Source organism: Anopheles arabiensis, chromosome 2 (genome assembly GCF_016920715.1).
Source record: "Anopheles arabiensis isolate DONGOLA chromosome 2, AaraD3, whole genome shotgun sequence".
Lineage (NCBI taxonomy): Eukaryota > Metazoa > Arthropoda > Insecta > Diptera > Culicidae > Anopheles > Anopheles arabiensis.
Window position 1 is genome coordinate 74,050,790 of NC_053517.1, and position 23,001 is coordinate 74,073,790.

The 23,001-nt window shown below is 45.3% G+C and overlaps 1 protein-coding gene across 8 annotated transcripts in view; it reads right to left on the reverse strand.

Moving 5' to 3' along the window:
- Positions 1-23,001, reverse strand: part of LOC120897247 — a 104,538-nt gene that overhangs the window by 40,273 nt on the left and 41,264 nt on the right. For 6 of the 8 annotated variants that reach the window (XM_040301964.1, XM_040301961.1, XM_040301962.1 and 3 more), the window contains exon 3: positions 16,347-16,473. The exons of the other annotated variants lie outside the window; for them this stretch is intronic. The gene's annotated coding sequence lies outside the window, so the exon portion shown is untranslated. The remainder of the gene's footprint in view (positions 1-16,346; positions 16,474-23,001) is intronic. 8 annotated transcript variants of the gene reach the window in all.

The following is a 23,001-nucleotide window of genomic DNA, read 5'->3' on the forward strand; positions in this document are numbered from 1 at the left end:
AATCAAACAAAATTATTCTCAAGCAAATATTTCACTCAATACAAAAGTATTTCTTCAGCAGTGGATCAACAATACAACGTGTTATCGATGAATAAAATAAATGTGCAGTTACATTTTTCATCACCATAAAATATTGAATGGAATATAAAACTACAGCGTACAATGCGTGTAAAGAACAATGAATCACTTCTAACAAACACATCCCCCGATTTCCCTAAAATCGAATCGATGCGTCGAATTCCAAACAACATTCACCATAACGCCTCCAAACATATACATTTGTGTGGTCCCTTTCGACACAATCAACATTTCAATCTGCCAGGCAACTTCAGTTGCAAAGCCCTCCCTGGTCAGATGCGTTGGTAGGGTGGTGGGAGGGGTCTGTGCGACGTTCAATCTGTCACCAACGGTGCTAAAATTACCGACAACCGAAACGCGATAAGCCACCCCTGGCCCTGGTTCATCCCCGGTGCCGGATTATGCTGTGGAATCGATTTCGCCCTTCCGCTGGGCAGTTGTGGAACACACAAAAAAAACACACACACGCACATACAAAACAAACAATCATTTAGTTCGACTCTGCCTTCGCCAATTTCTTTCATCCACGCCCGATCAATCAATTGAACATTGGGTCTGGCTGAATGATGATGATCGCGCGGGAAGATTGAAATCTTTGACGTATTGCCTTTAGATCACGGTTATGCATTGTGTCCGTTTCGTAAGCTATCGGAAGGATAATACTGGATGGGACTTCCACTCCCTGCCTTTGCATTGCTTTTCCGCTACTGTGCTCCGCGCGTTAGGACACTGGATGAACGTGTGGAAACAATTTGTGTGCTCTCTTTCAACGGTACAAAACGAAATGAAAGCAAAAAAGAAAAAAACCATCATCAACGACTTCCGCTTGACAATGTCTTGCCGATAGCAGCAGCGTCTTTACGGTAAGACATCGCGTGAACAAACTCCATTCATGCAAGATTCAAGCGCCGGCTGCTTGGTGAGTGACTGTTGCCATCTTACACGCGCGGGAGTAAGGCCGTGTCTTGTCGGGCAGGAGAGTTTGGCAGCGTGTCCTGGGGCGCATGGCGGGTAAAATATGTGCCAGTTGTTGGAGGTGCACACAATGGAGAAGATTTATGGAGCTTTCTTCTTGTTTTATTGCCACCAGACAGTCGTCCCTCGTTTACCGCGCTCTCACGGATCGATTGGTTTGTTTGTCTATTTGTTTGTATGCTTATTTGAAGCATGAAGCGAGATGCTTTCTCCCCACTCACTCCGTCAAATGGCAGGCGTCCATTTCTTCGCAGGCAGTTTTGCTAGTAACGTGTCCAACACCCTTCCTTCACTCGCTGCAAATCTAAAAGTAAAACTGCTGGATAGCACGTGCGTCTTGCATTTGGCATGGAAATGGCTTTCGGAAGCGTCTTACAATTCGGGAGTGTAATTTGCTTGCGACACATTTCATCTCACCAATTCACTCCATTGCGAGCACCATTTGTGCTCCCTGCTTCCATTCCTCCCCATTAGGGAAATTATTAATCGTGAAGATAAATGGTCTGAAAAGGATTTTTAATGTGTTTCTTTGCTTCCCGCCCCATCTGCATCGTGCAGTTAATCATGGTGCTGAGTGTGATGGAATTTCGTGGAAGCATATCGACAAACGAGATGCCAAATTGAGAGCAAACGAGAAGAATGCAAGAAAAAAGTACATTCCAAGAAAAAAATGAGTATGTTGACAGCCATGTCATTATAAATCGCCGCTCGGCCTAGCGGGGCGTGATTAAATGAGCGTCATTTAAATGCATGTGCATTTCTCATTATCGTGGTGTTTGGTGGGACTATGATGATGTGCAAGAGAATTTTAATGTTAAATTGAATTCTTTCGTCGATTCTTGAAGATTCCGAAAAAAAAACCTTCACGCTTCTCACGCTGGTTGCGATTTCATAGAGTTTGGGGTCTATGTACGCTCGAGGGAAAGCCTTTCTTTGTTGCGCGGTCATATTTCTTGAGAAAACAATACTGAAAAAACAACTCCCTCTTGGCTGCCGATGGCGAGATGGCGTCCCTCATTCACCGAGATTGTCTAATGTTTTCTTTTATGATGGAAATCTTTGTTTTGCTTATGTGTGTGTGTTTTTTTTGTTCACTTATATCATGCCCATCACCATACGGATCCGGCACGAGCCCATATTGACAGAAGGTGCTGCTGCATGCACCGAACCCACATAAATATATGTGAGAACAGCTTGGCGAGGAGAGGGAGCGACAAACATAAAAAACCCTCAAACAAATGCAAGATGCAACTGCAGCAGCAGCAGCAGCCGATCGACTTGGTTGATAGGTCGGTTGGGGGTTGGTTTAGTTGGTTTTGTTAATATTCGTAAACAACACCGCCCACCTTGCCACAATGCACCCCTTTTTTCCTCGGTGCTGTACCCAATTCCCCCGCCCAGGTTTCTAACGACGGTTGGGATTTTTATGGCTCGAAGCTCGAAGTGAGAGGATATGCGTGCGGCGCGCATCGTGAAATAAGAGCAGCTATTTGTGTTTGCGGACACAAAGAGAGCACATTTGCATTCCCGAAACGGAAGCAGCTGAGGGCCAGCAGCAGCCTAGGCTTATGGCAAAGGCGATGATCGTCAGCATACACCGTCGTCCCGATCGTCGTCAGCTGCAATTTCTCGCCGGTCGGTGTAAATGTTACATCGTTATCCCGGCTACGAGGTGTTATTGTGGGTTGGAAGTCTCGGCGGCGGCTTGCACGCCACCGAGAGCAACGGGCGCCCACAAAGATTGTTTATGTTGATGCGTTTGCTTCCACACACACGCGGTTGTTCACGTAAATGCTCGCGTTTCACTCCACCTCCTCCACACTGCGATGACTCATCCGCCGAGCCTTGACGCGTGCTTGACGCCATCGAGAGCGTGTATGTCCTTCGGGCAGCTCGTATCTAGCGCCAGAGCCCGGGGTGAACTTCTACGACAGACTGTCATTGATGCCATCTTCACCAACGGCACGGCATAAACCATCAAAACAAAACCAAAAGAACAACTTGGGTAAAGTTCTGTGACGATAGTTTAGGCCTCGCTGACGGTTGAGCAGCGCCAAGAATCGGCCCGTCGCTACATCATTATGCAGCGAATGCAAATTCAAAGCTACCGGGCTCGGCGACAGAGCGTGACATGAGCGCTAAAAGGTAGCCGCTGCCCGTATGTTCCGCTCGTCATCCGATGGGGGCCGCTCCCGGTGCATCCGATTTGACACTGGATATGTGGCAGTGTCTTCCCAGCGTTTTCTGGGAGTGCGCGGTGGCTGACAAGTAAGCACCACTAAGTGCCGGCGGTTCGTGTCGTTGAAGTTTTCGGCAAGCGTAAGGTAATCGGAAGAGCCGCATTTGAATCGTTTTGGAGCGTTATTTGTTGAATCCCCTAGTGTCGGTAGTGTGCAATGCATGGTGGGTGGTTAGAGGGGGATGTGTCTCCCACAGTAGACACTATTTGTCAACGAGCGCTAGAACATGCAGCGACACATACACTGCGTGCAATTAATTCAAGTGACGGTTCCTCTTTTAGCTGCCATCGCGGGCTGCATACCGGCTGCTATGAGTACGCATCTTTAAACACGGCGAGCGACGACGATGAGCCTGTGATGGAGCTGGAGTTTGAGAATGTCAACGGTGCCGTGGCAAGACAACAGAGCAAAGGCACGATCAGCGAGATTGTCACATTCTAGGAAGTCGTAATTTATTACGGAATTACGTCGAGTCTTGTCGTGGTACGTAATTCGAAAATGTGAAGGCAACCGAGACATTATGCGCTTACCTTAATAAATTGATACTCTTAGATTGTGTAATTGTTACAATCTTTCAACGTGCTGTACATCTCATTAGCTGCTGTTTATAATGGTAAAACTGCCACTTAGATTCTACAAAGCCTAGAGCTTGGAGCGTGCTTCTGTATTGATTTTCCCACAGCTCGTAATTGAGTAATAGAGTGCCCACTTCACAAATCCACTCGTGTTCGTGAACCGCTGCACTGTGTGGAACGCCAAATGGATAGACGGACGCGTGCAGTAGTAATAGTACATGATGAGTGGTATAAATCGTTTAATTTGTAAAACTGTTATTATGCCACTTAAGCACACGCAAATGCGTGTCCGAGCGGTAGGCGATAGATTTTGTTTTGGTAGAAGAATGATTGTTTTAATGGTCGCACATTGGACAGAGGGAATGGTGGGAAAAGCGTAACATGCTGCCCACAACTGCGAGCAATCAACGCTACACCGGTCCAAGTTCTGCTAGCAAGCAACCATATTTTCCAGCCATATTGTCCCTTTTTTGCGTGATTTACATCCAAAAGCGGGCTTTGCTTTGCTTTGTTTTCTTTCTGGCGAATGAAACGGGGTCTGTGACGATACGGCGGGGCCACCGAGAATCCATCATAAAGTGTGATTAGATCAAGTGGCCACCAGTAAGGAAGAGAGTGGCTTCTAGTTGTTTGCAGGCGGTGAAAGGAGTAAGTTTATGAATTGAGTTTAAAGTTTTCCACAAACGGCACGTCCGCTTTGCCGCGAGTGGCAAAGTGGAAAGTTATTCCAACGCGGTCTGTGGTGGAAGCGGGATGTGCGGAAAAATTGGATGGAAACGATCGTCTCCGAGCGCTTGAAAGAGGTAAATACTTGGCAATGTGCTATTCTTCTGCTGGTGCGAACAGTGCCAGGGCGAAATTTAATATTTTGTGATGGAAAGTTTTGATAAGATTATGTTTATTCAGTGCGTACCAGCTGATACCACCGTTTGTGAGTGCATTAAAAAAAGAGGAACGCTGTAAGTGTGATGAAATATACCTTAAGAGATTGTTTTGATTTATTTATGGTAGAAAGACTAGAGTAGTTTCTTTAAAAAAGAGCAAACAATACGGAGGGAATGATTTGAATGTTTGATAAAAGTTCATCATATTTTATGGTCGTATGGTCCGATGGGCAATCGGGTTGTTTGCTGCGGACTTCTACGAAGTCTACAGAAGAATGTGCATCGGTACAATATGTACAATTAATTTCAATCATCCGTATGGTACGGCACGTTCCAGCGATCCATTGTGGGTATGCAAATACCGACAAGAAACACCGCACCCAAAGGACGATGTTCGCCGCTGTGCTGCGTGCCGGCACTCGCGGGACACCATCATCATGCTTCATGTTGACACATTATGCTGATGGTGACGAGTCACAACAAACCAATTGAGGCGAGAGCGTGAGCGCGTATTAATCTTGCATGGCAGCACGCGAAGCATAATAGAACAAAACGCTGTCACCAGTGGTATCATGAATCCCGGAACAGGCATAGATTAATCCGCACCGTTGACATAGTCGAAGCGTTGAAATTGTGCGAATGAGCTTGCCTCCAGCAAGTCTACATGTTGCGTGACGATTGTAATTTCAGCCTGGTTTTGAGCCACATGATTGATCTACCAGGGAATATCAACCACTAAAGCCGATCTATTACACCAGACACAATAAGCATGTTAGCTAGAGGAAGGTGATGTTACATGAAATTTATTCCAAAACTATATGGTAAGGTGACGGATACAAGGGTAGTAATGAACTAGAGACTCCCTACGACGTGCTGCACCTGCACTGAAATCAAACGTTGATTGAGGATCATCGAATCGCTACAGTAGGGCAGACAAGGGAACGTAACCAAGCCGAGCCGACCTCAAAATTAGCCCACCGTCTATTGTTCGTAGATGCTGCACCACCCTTGTGAAAACTTGGGTGGGTCGGGTCTACATAATAACAGATTACCGTAATTTAACGAGAATGATTTATGGCCACACCCGGAACACATGTAACGCTGTGTGTTGTGTTGTAGGGCGCCTGCTGGACCACCCGGTGGAACGGATATCCGACGGGGTTGGGAGTTTCTGGTCATCCAAGAGACCTCCTATCACGCAGATCAGTGGCGTCTTACGGAAAGCTCCCCAAAACAGCTGATAAATAATGTATAATCTCTAGTAAAAGTTATTGTTATATAATGCGATTTTCAGCAACCACACCGCTGATATGGGATCAAGTTAAGCCTTCACACAATGCTCAATGCGCTGTAGACGATCTCACCAATGGTTAAGCATTACATGAGAGTCCCTTAACCTTTGCTTCATCGTTTCCGTAAACCATCATCCGGATCTCGTTTGGGAATTATGAATAATAAACACTTCATTGCTTCATTAGGCGCTTCAACCGCGATCGTCACGATCTGGCCTCCACTTGCACATTCAAAGTTCAGGTTTAGCTGCCAACAGCAACATTGGGTTGGAAACGCCTACCGCTACCTAGAGTTTGAGGCGCGAATTCCACCACAGACGAGCGTAATAGCACTGACCACGGTTGAAGATCCTCTTCGTGCCAGCTATCTTCTCTATGTCTCTTTTGCAAGAGTTTCGTTTTACTTCCCCTTGAGTCGAGGCTTTACGTTTAGCATATAATTACGATTCTCGTGTAAATAGAGCTTTGTGAACCCTTGGCCACTGTCTACCGTCCGGGGTTTCAGGTTCAGGGTTTGAGGTTACCTGTTACCCATCAATCCCAACGCTGATCATCATTACGGGTGGTCATCTTCGGCTTTGGTTCCATTTTGACGCCCACGAAGACGCCGGACACGATGATACTGTTCGACTCTCCCGACCATGCACTGTCACTAGGGAAGCAAACAGAGCAAAACCTTTACCAAACCGCAACGCCTGAGAAAGGCATTTGTACACTTTTTATTTCCTTCGCATGAACGATCCTTTGTCTGGCATAATATTCTTCTTCCAGCCACTAGATCGGCCGCATGCATGAGCTGGATATATGCCACACCGGGGCGGAACGTCTGCGGCCGTCTGGGTGGATAATAATAAAGAATGATTGATGTCGAACGCAAACGCATTTCCTACGAAGCGATGCAGCTCGGAGCATCTCTCAACGGCTTCGTCGTCTCTTGCATCTGTAATGCATTTCGTGGGGCGATAGAGTATCGCCGACACGCACCTATCCACATGTACGCAGCCGTTGCCGCTTGCAGGCCGTTCGGACGGGAGACGGGCTCATATCTCGATGCTTACTCATTGCGGGATGTCTGGCAAGCGCAATCGATCGCCTCGATGAACTCATTCTGGTTTGTTTTCTTTCTTTCCCTGCTGATCGAAGGAGTTTTTCCCCCTCTTCTGTCGCAATCATTTCGACAGTGTCTGGAAAAACGTCCAGTTTTGTCGGAAAGCCGGTTTGTGATTCATTTCTTCGAAAGGGGTTGACTTCGTTGACCGAAGGTGAAATTAGTCGTCAAAGTTGTAGGCGTATATGGGTCTCCACGGCTTTCTAGTGACCGGTTGTAAAACGTAGAAAGACGATTGAAAGATGTTCTAGCGTCATAAAATTTAAAATTTATGAATATGCGTAGGTGAGTATATGGAAAAGATCGGGGAAGACCTTTGGTTATAAATAGTATCATTAAATTTATTCTTTAATGTACGCACGATTCGGAAAGGAAAATAAAATAAAAAATAAATAAACAAGAAAATAAACCAAACAAGGTAGCTATTCAAAGCTATGCACAAACAAATTCGGTGCGGCTTTTTTCATCCAACATCCACTCAAAACAGGAATAGATAACGAAATACATTGCTCTTGATGAATCAAAGAGGAATAAAGTGATCAACATGAGGATATAAATTTATGAGAGTCTTTAAAAAGTGTTATCTTTGCAGGCAATATAGCTAGAAAGCTTTACCGAAACCAAAATGTAACAAAATAATTAAGTATGTAGTTTTACCTACTGTTCCAACAGTTTATTTAAGCACGAAAATCATCTATTCAAAATAAAAGTAGTAGAATGATCACAGACTTGCAAAATAGTGTAATATCAAATAGATATTTGAACGAAAACCATCATTTTTTTGAAAATTCAATTTTACAACATTATCATCTACAATCGCTGTACCAGAAAGGTATCGCCGCAATGATTCAACACACTTTATAATGCTTTTTGCGCTCCGCTTTTACTCAGACCAATTACTATCATTCATTCTTTTCCACATACCAATGTAGCAGGACATGCCGTGCTTCATGCAACCCTTCACTAGACAGAACTGAACAAATACATCATCAAGCTTTGCACGGTTGATTGGATAGTCTTTATCTGCACTGTCCGCTTGTTCGATTTCATAGTCCAAATGTACCCTGCCCAACCAGACGCCAGAGCACGCGGGTGAGGAAAATATGATGTGGATAAAACAAGATCGCAGACCTTAAAACCAAAAAAAAGCAAATATAACACAAAACAGAGCTTACACTGTGGCCGATCGAAACATTGGCCATGTTTCACGAGAGAGCCACTCGAAAATGAAAAACGGCCCCCGAAGAGTTCACGGTAACGCGGAGATCGTGCCCCGAAGATATGCGGCTCGAGAGCGCAATATGAATTACTGGTGTCGGCATCAGAAAAAGGGAGGATTAATTATTTCATGTGTACATTCGATTGTCTCTGGTCTAACGGCAAGCGAGAGAGAAGGGGCAAACGGCCACGGTTGTCAACTGGTGCCTGTACACTCCGATAAGACTGCCAGCGTCGGTGGGCAAACGGGGGCAGCTGTAGGGGGTGCAGACCGAAAGGAACGAAATTTATGCTCTCGAACGGCATCGAACGGATTGGATGGCTGTTAGAGGGCTGCTGCTAGAAGCATGAAGGATGGACCTCATTCGACGGTACGGCTCATTCTCAATCGCTGTGTTGGTGTGCCTGCTGGACGTGCTCTTTGTGCTGCTGGAGAGAAGACCGCGACTGCACGGCCCAAGCACACAGACCGACATACACACACATACAGGGCGAGTTTTGTAATGTTTGTTTTGCCCCGTTTCAAGGTGGAACATCGAAATCGTGCCCTATGGAATGTGTTTTCATGTTTGCTTCAGGGTTAGGCCCGTTGGATCGTGCTGCACAACAAAGTAGCATTATGAATTAATGTAGGAACAGTATTCGAGTCTCCGGGGAAATGCTGTTAATGTAAATGAACTCTTTTATTTGTGCGTACATCTATTCGACACAAACACAAGTAAATTGCATTAAATCATTGAAAACACACACATACAAAGCAGTTTGAAGCGCAATTTGATTAGCCATTAAAATAGTGATATCATTGCACAACCTCGACGAATTCTGATGATAAAAAGTTAATTAACATTCAATTAGCATTACATCGGAATTATCAGGTTTTTACGCTTCGATTGGAATCATGACGATAGGCAACCGAAATTTGGAATGCGCATGACACGTCGAACAAATCAATTTGGACGCCACTTAAAGTGATCATTACAAAATGTCTATGCACTAACGCCGGGGACGTGATGCGGCCCTTGGAATCTGATTTTGCATTATCGCGATGATGGTTTACTTTTCAGTTGTTTTGTATTTTTTACCTACACTGAGCTAGGTAGGTGGAATTATTTATGATGCACGTTAGCACATGGAGAGTGTTTAATATTCACCAATCACCACCACTAACACGTCTGCCATTTCAGGCACCACCTCAAATCCATGGTTTTATCTGATCGAATGCATAATCTCTGCACGTCCCACCCGAGAGAATTTGAGCCCAAAAAAAAAAACTATTCGGAATGAATTGAATTATGAACATAAACACATAAACAATTTCCCCCTGACGCATGTTGGGGGTGATAAACATAACCAAACGAAGTGAAAAACAAAACGCTTTACGCCATCTTTCTTATCAACAAAACGCTGGGTGGTATTTCATGAGCCAATCTCATAAATGGTGGTTAGGTTAGTCGTCTATGGTACTGTGCGAGCTGTCCGGTGGGACCAATCGATCAGAAATGCATTAAATGCACCCATAAAACGTGGATGATAGTTTTCTGTATAATGCAGGGGTAATAATTTTTGACCCATCCACCATGTATCTGCGTGCGTGGATAGAGATGTGGAATGGTTTTCCGTAACTACACAATTGAAACGTGACGTGCACGAGAGATGATGTATAGGCAGATAGGTGCGTTATAAAAAACTTTACACCGGTAGGTAGTCCTAGCAAGGGTAGGAAAACACATCAGCGCGTTGCTAACAAAATACGGTATCGCAACAGCTGACACGTTCATCTATTTCTCGCCGCTGTGCTCGAGAAATGAGCCTTCGGCGGGTACAGCAACAGTACAACAGTGAGTCAGGCTTTGCTTAATCCTATTTGTCAGGTTAATCTGCTAGATTAATCTTTGCTGATTAACACGGGAAGCGATTGTGCTGCAAAAGGCACTGGGAGATGGAACGGCCGTATGGAGGCCTCTCGCTTGTGCAGGGTTCTCGGGCAAGCGATCCCGTGAGATGTTTGCGTAATGAAAAATAAAACGTAGCCCAGGGAGCCTGAGTTCCGAGTTCCTGGTACGAACAAACAAACCCACTGAAAAGGCCTCACCAGGAGAAGTTCACGGACCAAGGTTGGATGGTATTTGTGCTGCGTGTTTTCATCACAACTCGGCAAACACTCGTTTGCGTTTTTGCACAGCACATATTACAGGAGGTCTCATCGAAAAACGGGGGAGCATGGTATTTCCAATCCCTTTCCCTGACCAGCGGCACTCTGTCCAGGATTGAAATTCTTCGACTGTCTCGTGTGGGACGTAGCAAAAAGTGTGCCCCGATTGGGTTTCATTTATCAAGCCAAACATTTCAAACCTTTGATTTCTCTCTGTCTTTTTCTTGGTATCTCTCTCTCTATCCCTGTGTATGTACGAACCATGGTAGAAATGTCCTTTTTTGTGGAGGGCGCAAGGGATACTGCAGAAGGATGGTTATTTGAAGCTAATAAAAAAGGGTTTTGGGTTCCCTAATGTCCCTCCGGTTTCGGGTGCGTTCCCTCGCACTTGGCACTTGGTGTGAAACAAGTGGACGCAATCGGACTGCAAAGCGAAGCGATCTGCTTCATCGATGTAATAAAAAAGCGCCCTGCCCAAGGGCGAATGACAGCGTCTGGGAGTATGTTTTAGGGCTACATTCCGACGTTTATATGTTAGGCATTCTCTCCACAGCCACCTACACAGCACAGCAGGGCGTATGTGTGTGTGTGTCCATATGGGGACGGTCTTTGATTATTGGAAAATGTGCTGAAGATGAACACAAATTTGATCAGTTCGGGTCTTGTTTCTTCGTGTGGATTATGGTAGATTGAAAAATAAAAGAAATATTGGCATTTGAAGGGTATAAATTTGATTACCCGGCGTTCTAGCGAGTCCTGAGCAAATAGTGAAGTTTCCCGGTAAAAAGGTTTGACAAAGTAAAAAAACTTCACTTTGTCTAAAATATGCCTTGACGAATGATATGAAAACCAGTGTAAAATAGCTTGGAATGCAGTCTACTTTCATATAATAAAGTTGAATCCGCGGTGAAGGAAAGTCCACACAATTAACTGATTAAATTAATTGAGAAAAAGAAACAATCAAGCAGCGCGGACTAATTGAAAGGAGTTTTAAAACAGAGACATAAACTGAAGAACCGCCATAAAATGCTAACGTATAGGGCAATACCACACGCAAAAAAGCAATTAGTTTCGGCAGCAGGTTTTAGAATGCTGCTTAAAAACTGTACAAACTTCCAACACGATGAACGCTTCAACGCGCACACTAACGATCGGGTGATAACGTTGTCTGTTCGTTGAACAAACTCTGGTTTAGAAATCAAGACCCCCGTGAAGGGAGGTACCCGTGGTCTGAAGGGGTTTACACTTCGGAAGTCACCGGAGGTTGCTTGGATTTACCATTGTTTACGAGACAGTTTGGAAGGCAAGAAGTAAGAATACGACAAATGCGAAGCGCAAAAAAACAACAAACCAGGCAACTGTATGAACTATATTTTTGACGCATCCGTTCATCCGATGGCGGTGCGTGCCCTGAACGGGCTAGCACAGATTAGCCGAAATCATCTCGTGCCGTGGCCACCGGTTAGTGCCGGTTTGAAGGTCGATGATAATGCCGTCGCCTGAGGAAGTTAGGCGAACGAGTGTAATTTATGTAAAAATAGCTGCGTGTGTTCGTCATGGCGCAAGAATTTCATTGCGTTCGGTAAGACGCGAGCGTGCGCGTGTGTGTGTGTGTGTGTGAGTTAGAATCTTCTGCGATTCAAGATTTTCATGCCGTTAGATTGTGACTGTTCAATGAAGGGAAATGATTTGCTCTAGCATTGTTGCTCGCGTCTCATCGATGAGCAAACCTTACCAGACCACACACACGGAGACGGTGGACCCCGGTTTAAATCATTGTCTTCTTTAGGGCTTGTGAGCCGCTTTAAACGACAGTCTAGTTGTTGCGGGCAAATTAGCATCCAAGTGTGAGAGCTCATCAGTGCGCGAACAGTAGCGCAACATTTTCCCAAATTAACACGCCACCCCAAAATACATTCCATGCTTCCCAAAAAGGTCAACCCGTGGCCTGGTGGGCCTCGAGAAGGCGGGCGTTAATCATCACCAAAAGCCAGGTCGTGCTACGTTAACTTTCCACGATTTTAATAGCTTTATCAGACCGAACAGCCAGACAGCCTTTGTGGGACTAGCAGAAAAAGCGCCCGGAGTTGTTGCCGCGCTCCGAGTTAATTTTGTGGCCAGCGGTGCATACATGCGGGTGACCGAAACCGAAATGCCACTATCAATTGCATTCATTTAAGGCATCGCATCGCGCGTTGCATCGTGTTTGGTGCGAGCAGAACTACCATAAATAATGTTGCCCTAATTAAAATTTCATGTGCAACGCCCTACGGTCGCGAGAGCGCCCCTGGCTCGGCCGGCGACGAGTGTGGAATGATTTATGTGGCTCCATTTGTCGTTTGTTCCGGGAGCGGGCACGCGCGCGACATCTCATCGGTCGGTAAGGTTCCCTTTCTGACGATGGCTCTATTTCTGATGATCTCATACATCACCGAAAGCGGATTCAATTACATTGATGTGGCATTCCCTTTGGCTGGGGAATATTAGAGAATAGGAAATTCCAAAGCGACCCACTGTTGTTTGGATCCCTGATGATGACTTCGTTGCATAGCAGAGCGCAATAGTTCCTTCCTAGAAAAAGGGGGAAAATGCTGCCGCAGTGATAAAGTTTGACTAGCTAGAGAGTAACTTGAGGCATCCTGTCTGTTGCCTATTGCTTATCGGTCCGACTCTCCTGCTCGAAAGTGGGCCACTGTTTATGGGGCGCCAGGGACAGTCGGTGTCAGTTATTTCCAGCTGTGAGTCATCGAACAGTAACGTTGAGACGGATGAGTGTGGCTTCGCTAAGACAACAGGCGCCACACATTCAATCAATTCTACGGCTCATAAAAACCCATCATCGCTAATGCACAGGACACGTCTCACATGTGGATACGTTCGAGCGAGAGCACAAACATTGATGTTGTTATTCCCGAGGCTCGTACTGCTCTCTGGGGCGTATAGCGTGCCAAGGACTTCGCTGCTCCGGTAGGCACTTCGTGCTGAAGGATGCTTGAGAAGGTTCATTGGAAAGATAATTTCATTTACACGCCACGACCGGGTGAGACGGATAGGCAGCTAGCACGTGGAAGTTATCAAGTGTTGTGCTAGATTTTAAGCAAACCCGGACACGTCCGCAAACTGTTTGCGAAAGGAGTGTTACATTCAGGATTCGTCAAATAAAGTTTTGTTGAAGATGCTTGAAAGATGAACGGACAGGCGGTTGCCGTGCAATAATCTTTTGTACTTTTAAACTTAACAGTGAAACTTCATTAGATTGATGTCATACATTCTCATCAGACGTGCCATAGTCTACGGAAATATAGCTTGTCTTTAAAAGGTCAACACTCGTCCAAGTAGCGATGCAACACGTTCGACTCCTACCAGACTGTCGTCACTCCATTTAGATTAATTAAATTAACTGTTGCGAAAGTATAATCACTTGCAGCGAGCTGCAACTGCGTGCACTTCCTTACTAAAGCCAGCCGAGTTCTGTGACTTCTGCCTACTGCCACCGTATCTCAGCATCATTTTCCCGTCCCATTTAGCTTGTGAGTCCAGTTGAATCAATTTTCCGCACAAAGAAGCGACAACTCCTTAAGCGTACATTGCACTTCGCGCACGCACAAACCCCTAACATGCTCTGTGCAATGCGCCGGGCGGCGAGATGCATTGCGATCGCAACTGCAGTCTAAAAATATCGTTCACTTCATACCCAGTTGCAAGCAGTAGCAGCATCAGCAGTAGCAGCTTTCGTTTAGCAACGCTCGGCAGTGACGGCGCCCCGGCAGCAATCAGCAATCCGTGGCAGATGCACCCGACAACTCACACCCAAATGCCACCCGGAATGTAGCACCATCGGGTAATGGCAACGCTGCGATGTGAAGACGACATCGAAAGCAACCGTGGCCAATGCGGCGGCCCAGCAACCGTAGCTCGGGCGCATTAATCTTTGCATTCGAAAATAAATCAATGCACTGGCAAACGTTGCGCGTCTAACAAACCTCCCAGTCGGCTGTGTTGTTGTGGCGCTCTCGCGTTTTGCGTGTACCGCTTTGGTCAAGCCAGTTTGCCCACGCCCGAATCCGGACCGTCCTCGGTTTTGTGGCGGGTGCGGAACATTTTGGTTGATGTTCTAAATTTAATCGACGCTCATTTTCCATCGCACCGGTACGATCGATCGTCGAAGACGTGTGCGATGTGTGCGTGTGATTTGTTTTCACTCGCAGGTATAAAGGCGTGTTGCTATGCATTAGTACGCTTCTACTCCCAATGCTTCGTTGGTGGAGAGCATCGGTTTCACGGTTTGTAATGTGATCACAGCTGTAGTAAAAAAAACCCTGAATGCAGTAACACGTAAATAGTATTTCCGATGCAATCTAAATTAAAACCTTGCTTGGATGTTGTTTCTTTTTGTTTGGAATGTACTTAACACTACATTTAAACAGCAGTGTGAGTTTACACTCACAAAGTTTTCTATCAACAGGTTGTATTACTTAAACCAAACCCAAACGAATGACCTCCTTTGCCAACTTTTATCTGCAACTCCCGAAGGAAGATCAATCCAAATGTAAGACAACCGCATCCGACAGCTTAAAACGGCTGCTTCCGCCCAGAAGATGCAGTTGATCCATATGTTTTCCGACATATGTAGGTCAGCCCGAATCTTTCGATCCCTTCGGGTTGGAGCGTCAGTGTGTGTTTTTTTTGCTGCTGGTTTTAGTGATCCCACCAATCTAAAATTGGATACTTTTGCAACTAGACGATTGCGTGGTGAATGGAAAACCGCGGCAGTTATGAAATCCAGATGCTTGCCTTATTAACGTCCTCCCGTGTGGGACGTTTCGGGCCGTGTCTGACGAGCAGTTGCTGTGCGCAGTGAACCTTTGGGATGTTCGGCTGAGTTCAAACCATTCTGATGAGGTCACTGGACACCAATAAACGCGGGCCAAAGCGATTTCCGCTACAATGTGTATCTGTGTTCGAGTGTGTGTGTGAGTGTATTTGTCTGACATAATGCGATAGCATAATGTAATACTTTTTAAATCAAATGTCACGAGCGGGATTTTTACATTGCTGTTGTAAAATAGCTCGTAAACTAGAAATTACACTCCCATCACGTGCTGGGATGAAAATTACTCAACGCTGCCTATCCCTCAACGCTCGTACAGATGGTTCACGAGAGGAAAAGGGAAGAAGTTGAACAATATTGATTGCATTTTAAACTAGACCGCGAAGCCATCAACAGTTTCTTTATGGTCATGTCGGACGGCGTTCCGTATCTTGGGAGGACCTCCCTCTCTCTCTCTATCTTGGAGTGAGCTGGTCGTTAAGGAAGTGTGGAACTCGCCTTTAAGTACTCGCTACGCCCGATTCTCCAACCGGTGACAATCACCATTGTGATGTCATCATTTTTCCAACCTTACTGGTGGAAAATTTATTGCTCAATCCGAACAGCAAAGCCCCCCGGGAGACATGATGCGAAGGAAGCACCCCGGAACGAACTCGCTCGGAGCGCTCGGAGGGATATTTGAAAAGTGGAAGGTTGGTTGGTGTTTATGCTCTTTACGCTCCAATTAATCTTCCACCGTCAGCTGTTGGTCCGGGGTAGGGCCATGAAGCGGCTGGCAGAGCACAGTATCCCGCTCGGGACGATTGTCATTAAATCCATCTTCAGCCCCGATGGTTTAAGCCTTTCGGAAAGGGCGTAGACGCAAAGGTGCGCTCGTCTGCTCGTAGAACGAATTAAATTATAATGTAGAAAACTATCGTAGCTCTTTTGTACTACCAAACCTAGTGGTTGCAGGGAAGGAGGATTGGCCCGATTGTGCTCGGAAGTAGATACCTGCGCCAGGCTGTTTGTAATTTAATCCACACACAATCTGGTTTGATCGTGGGCCCGTGTTAGGAGGAAATTTAATTCATCCAGTAGATTTGTGCCGCCACCTGCCGTTTCGCGAACACGAACTCACCTAAAACGAGACAGAGAAAGTAGAAACGTTGTAATACAATCGCATTGCGTTTGATGTTTACTGTCGGGAGCACAACTAGTACACGAAGCCATCAGGGCGTGCTGTAATACAATTTTGAACCCATCAAACAGAAGTGAAACTGAAGGCAGAAAAAGTATAGGAACAACAATCTTCCGGATCATTCCGGTAACCTTGTTTTTCTCTCTGTTTTTTTTACGAAGGGATGGATTAGTTTTGAACCTTGTTTCTGCAAGATAAGGTCGATCCTGGGCATTTCCCGACCGTCATTTCAATCATCATATAAATTTTGATAAATTATGAACATATTTTTCTTCACTATGTGTTACAGCACGGTATGGACGTGCTGTGGATGCAAGAACTGCCGAGAGAGCGCTAGTAATCACTTGACCAGGGTGCAACTTGACCTTTTTTTTTATTTGGCAACGAGGCGTTAGGGTTACGATTATGGTATCGTCAGACGGTTATGGTCGATGGAGCTATTAATCAATAGTAGAAGTGAGGCATGAAACACGGTGGAAGTCATCGATAAGAATGGTTTTGTTTTTTGTTTAAAAAATGTTGATCCAATCCAGGAGAAGGTTAACCTTTTAAAACGGAGTAAGATGAAGAATTAGTAATCTAACGAACTGTACTAGCTGTTTACAATGTTGCCTAAGAAGGGAAATTAAAAGTGTAGAATAAAAATACACTTTAATGCAATTTTCTTAACATCCGTTGGAGCTTTCATTGGAGCCACTTCTAACATCAAAACTCGCTCAAAGGTGTTGGCAAAAAAGAAAAACATACAAACAACGCCAATTGAAGGTTTCGCTGTACTTCATTGCAAGCAGCAAAGATGAGGTCGATGTTCTTAAAAAAAGAGAGAAAGAAACTCGTAATCTTACATTTTTTCTTCCCTTTCTAGGCCAGCGCTCGATGGAGAGTCGAAGATATCGCGCTTCGGAAAACTCGTCCCACAAAGAACCATCGCCATTTGTGCGTGGAGTGTAGTAAAAATTTAATTAAACTCCCTTCAAGGGCTGCACACCCCACACTCGCACACAGTGCTGTGCCGTGCCTTTGCCGTACATAGCGGAACCGTACGATCGATGCTGCGGTGTTTATGTTGTAGCCCCGCGGTCGAACTCATCGGCTACACGCGCGTGAATCTACTTCCCCTCGGGGGGAGGATCATGAATGGTGGTGCGAGATCAGAGCATCTGCCGTCGTAAACGAAGAAATATTATCGCTGAAAATCGCAATAAAAATAATGCTTTCCTTTCATATCATAAGTCGGCCATGTCGGGGATGATGCCAGGCGCGTGGTGGCTTGTTGAAGGACAGCGGGGTTGAGGCTTGGGATGATTAAACTGAAGAGGGCAAAGATGAGAGAAAGGAAGAAAAAAAGAAACTAGCTTGGACAGACCGACGTTGCCCAGTCGATTTGTTTCAAAGGATCTCCTAATGAAGAAATTAGCCTGGGCCCCAAGTAATCTTGGTGGAATTTTAACAGCATTCAACAAGCCGCCAACGCCCTCGCGGCTATATTGAACGGGACCCGCGGTCGAACGAATTACACCCGTGAATCGGTCCATTGTTGTTGGGAGCATAAAATCATAAACATTACCGGAAGGTTTCGATTCTTTCCATCTCGATTTTACGATTGAAATCAGACAGAGGGAAAAAGAAAGAAAGAGAGAGAGATAGAGAGAGAGAGATATATATACATAAGGGTATAATGTTTAGAGCGAGAGGTAGCGAAAAGGGTGAGCTCTTTCTGTAGGTCTTTACTTGTGAATACCATCTTGCTCGTCTAGCAGTCAGACTGTGCTACGAATGCACGTTTAAATGGTCGATTCGTTCGTTTGGACTCGACTAAATGAATGCTGAATGTGAAGGAATGTTCCTGATTTATGGTCCATTAGCTAAACGGCTTACGAACTTTATCGACCGCAGTTCACAGCGAGCAAGATCCACCTTTTGGGGCTATTGGTGGTGCGATTGCTTTACAAAGATTAAACCGCTCATGATCGCTCCTCCGGAGAGCGGTTTGAGGGTGACGAGTTGACACTCACATTTGTGGCTCAGGAGAAACCAATCAACCTACGCTTAATTAATCATCACCTTTCCACCTTCCTGTCCCGGCACAGATGATGCTCACAAGGACCCTTCGATCCTTGCATCGGTAGGCGGCAACATACCATTTCCTTGTTCGCGCTCCATTTCCTATGTCATCGAGTTAATAGTACGATAGGAAACTCGCTCACGGAAGCCGGAGCTGGAGTGCATAATCGATAGTGTGCCGTCGCTTATGTTGCCACCCACCGCCCAGCGGGGGAGGTATATTTTTTACGGGTGAATGGCTCCCGGCGACATGAATATTCAATTTGAACTCGAATAACTCATGCAAACATACCCTCGCCCGCCGCTGCTTCGACGACATCAAGCCTCCGTCCACCATCAGCCAAACCGATGACAAATCAATTTGTATGCGCAATAGTGCGCTTTTACCTATTCGTTCTGCTTGAAATCAATCGGGTCTGTACGTTCGGCTAGACACTCGGTCGACAAACGATTTCATTTGAATAGTGCTTGTCGAGCCGCTACTTTGACGTCGTTAATCGTGGATTGCTCAATGCTCCATTGGGGCTGTGTGATCTAGTGGCGGGTCGAAATTGCCTATAGATTTGGGAAGCTAAATGGGGATAGACTATGGTTTGTTCGTTCTTTGAGCATGTTTTTGTGGAGGAAGAAGAATGGCAAACTCTAATGACATCATTTGAGAAGCACTAGAAGCGGGAAAGTAGCAATTGAGAACTCCCCCTAGAGTAGTAAACAATATGTTCCCTTTTTCGGAAGACTTTAAGTGATATTGATTTGCTAATGGAGTAACAATAAGCTTTCATTGAATTGAGAAACACTTTTCGCAGAGTAATTGAAGAGGAAACAGTGTATCGTTATGGGATAAATGCTTTCTTGTATTGAAGATAAAAACATTCATAACTCTTCTTTAAACTACCCACTCCAATATATCTGAGATGCGTAAGTCTTGAAACAAAAATGTTTGGTTACTTGCACCTCAACAAAATTGTAATAATATCCCCCTCTCAACTTGTCATGATCATTGCGCTCGATATAACTGCATACACAGCATGCAGCTATTCAAAGTATGCCCTGTCACAAATGTTATTTATTTACTTTGTTTTCATCCTACAAGCTGAGCGACGAATTTCTCGTTGCGCTGCTTGCAGACTCGCGGAAGAAGAGCATTACAAAAGCAAAGGCAGACACGAAGGAGAAATCGACCGCGGACGTAAAGTGTGTGGTATGTAATGTGAAGAATAACAGTCTCGATTTCATTGGACGCTTCTGCGCACGATGGGCTCATAAAAGAAATTGAAAACAAAGATATGGAGTTTGATGGTAGTTGCTTTAAACCAATTCCATCGAGTTTACCAATGCACGGGACGTATTGGATGCACGGAACAAATGTAGGGCTAGAAAAAGATCTTGGCTGAGATCTTTTTTTTGCTTTTGTGTCCAAAGAATGCTCCATGTTTCCTTTTCATCCAAATATAGAGAACTGAGTCTAATAATCATTATTGGAAAGAACACGTTAAACGCTTCAAACAATGGGAAGTTGGCTTCGCAGGGGAAGAAATAATGTCAGCGATAGACAAACAGCCCAAATGCTTACATTATGGTTGCGGTGCATTCCGTTTGCTGATAAGAAAAGAAAATGGCCCAAACCCAATTAGTTCTACAAAATATCAGCTAATATATTACAGAAAATGGTTAAACTGTCTTGAACACACGCACGCGCCACCCTCGTGCGTCCCGAAGATGCTCGTGCGTCTATGAGAGGGGAAAACTCCACAGCGGATGCTGTCCTCACCCCTCGCTCAACCACCCCGTACTAGATACTTCTTCTTTTTCTTCCTTCCCAGTACACCAGTGGTATGTTTATTTACATCACACGGGCCACCCGGTTTGAGGTGGCCTACGGGTGCATTACCAGCTGCACACGGGACCGCACAGGCACGATCAATTCAGCCAGTGTAACCAACACCGTTCTGACCTCGCGGAGGCGGCATCTAATGGTGTCATTCCCGGTCTAATCACCGCCATCAATTTCCGGTCGTGAGGCCGCATATTACAAGGTGCACACGGCGTGCACACACCTTCCTATGCCTACCCGCCTGGCGAGTCAGTTTCGATGAGGTTTAGAACTTGAAAGATTTTTCCATGTCTATTTTGTGCCTTCCATTCTTCTGCAATTCTGAGAAGAAATTGGAACCACTTCTATCGGTTCTAATACGTTTCCGTCTAGATGTTTTGTTGTTGTTGTGTTGGAATACGTATAAAAATCCCTTTTCAATCTTACACACACTTCAATCACCACCGGAGGACACTAATTTAGAACGGATGAGGAAGATCTTCCCCAGCGCAGCCGCTCATTTGAATATTACCATTAAGGAGTTCGTCGATGAGTCGTCATCTCGACATCTTCTCGACAGCGTTCGATGGATGTTAGGGTCAGGGGTTTTGTTGTCAAGGAGAGGTAGTGTGCTGTGGGGTTTAATTGAATGTTTCACTTTGCGGTGGTGGTGGTCCTGACCGCATCAATCACGCCATGTATAATGCGTGCCGAGTGGTGCATCGTTCTCACAAGACGCATGATGAGATGAACCACCAAGGACAATGGACATGAAGGATGGCTTCATCAATTTTCACCCGGCTCGTGCTGATCAACAATCCATTTATAATGCTCTTTCTTGTTCTCTCTCTCTCTCTTTTTCGCTCTATCTCCAAGGAGCTGGAAGGTGCGTCCCGTAACGAATGGAGCCCATGTTGGTTTGTGTTTCACTCCTTCATGTTTTATTATTCCGTGCTACGTTCGTCTGAGTGCTCTTCATAGGAATCAATCTAGAGAAGAATAACAAAATAAGACATCCGTCGCAGCCATTTTTCGGAGCAGCCTTTAGGGAGTATGCCTTCATTAAATCACACACCAGCCCCGTGCGGACTTGGTGTGCCTTAGATGTCCCGTGGCCATGGTGTGCGTGTGCGTACAACGCCGCACGAATCCTTTTCCAAAAAAAGCGCAACTGTCCCACTTGAGGGATCACTTGCACGGCAGTTCACGACTCAAAGTCGACCTATGAAGATTGATCATCATCTACGGGTCGTTTGGTGCGTCTTTTCGGGAGAATTTTCTATGATTTTACGTCCAACCGATGCCTTTATTATATGCTTTTAGCCTTTTTCTTGGTAGAAGGTTAGGAGCGTTCGTACCCGTACATTTATATTTTCAATTTCACCCAGCACGCCTCCACGGCTGAAAAATAACGTACAGCACCACCATTTCCCGTCCAGTTTGAAAGCTAATTTGGCTCTCCTGTGAGATTGGTCCTTGATGATTATCGTTCGTCCTTTGCCGTGTCGCCCGTGTCGACAGAGTGGCTGTCGGTGCGGATGATCCGCACTCTCCTTAATCTGGACGATTAGAAGACGTTGTTTGGTGAGTGGCTTATTTTTTCCGCCACACTTTTCCACCCAACAACAAACAACGCATTTTGGGTCCGAGACAAGAGCATAACTCATTCTCGGAAGCAGAGGGCTCCGCTGCCAAAAACATAAAGCAATGGTTTCTCGTTTCGTTCGCGCTACATATCGGCGTCGTTTCAATCCGTTACGCATCACGGTTGAGGAAGTTTGCGAAGGAGGAACACATTTTTGCCGCCACATCGCCTCTAATTGAGGGCAGCGGAGGATGTGGGGTCTCGTCGCACACAGTAGTTAAATGGCTTCTTCCGGCCTTTCGTATGTCCTTATCGTCGTTTGTGAGGACGACTCCTCCACACACAAAGTTGAGTCCCTATTTTTTTGTTGGTGGTTGTGTGATTTGGAGTGGATGTGTAGCTTGATTATATTGTTTTTTTTCTGCTTGGTAGTGGTTGTGATTTTAAGATTGAGCTCGTTTCTTTGCTTCATGGGATATTCCCGGAGTAAGGTTTTGGTACGTTGCTGGCTTTCAAGGTGGGAAGGCTTTCATGTTTTCCTAATGTTTTGGACAGTTTTGTTTGATAATATTCCATTTGACTTAACGTGTAGAAAATTAGCTTTATTCATTGAATTATTATATTAAAGATAAGAGTAACTGGGTCGGAAATGATTGAATCGAAGTAAATAGTTGATAAAAATTCTTATACAACAAAGTTTTTCCCGAAATTGCCCACTTTTTATTCGACGCCGCTTCCGGAAGGATTAAGTGTGAACCCTTACCAATGCCAATTATGATGTATTGCCTACCTCAGCCTAACACAGCGCACTTTTGGGAAGTTTGAATTGCTGTTCCTCTTGCACACATTCCTCTTGCGGTTAGTTTCGGCACATACATTTCCTCTCTGCTCCATCCTCTCAATCCATAAAAAGTTTGAAGTGGGTGCCCGGAGGTCGATCGAATGACTTTGCCCCGGGCTCTTGAGCATGTTGATTGATATTCATCGTATCGAGCAGCTGCGGCAC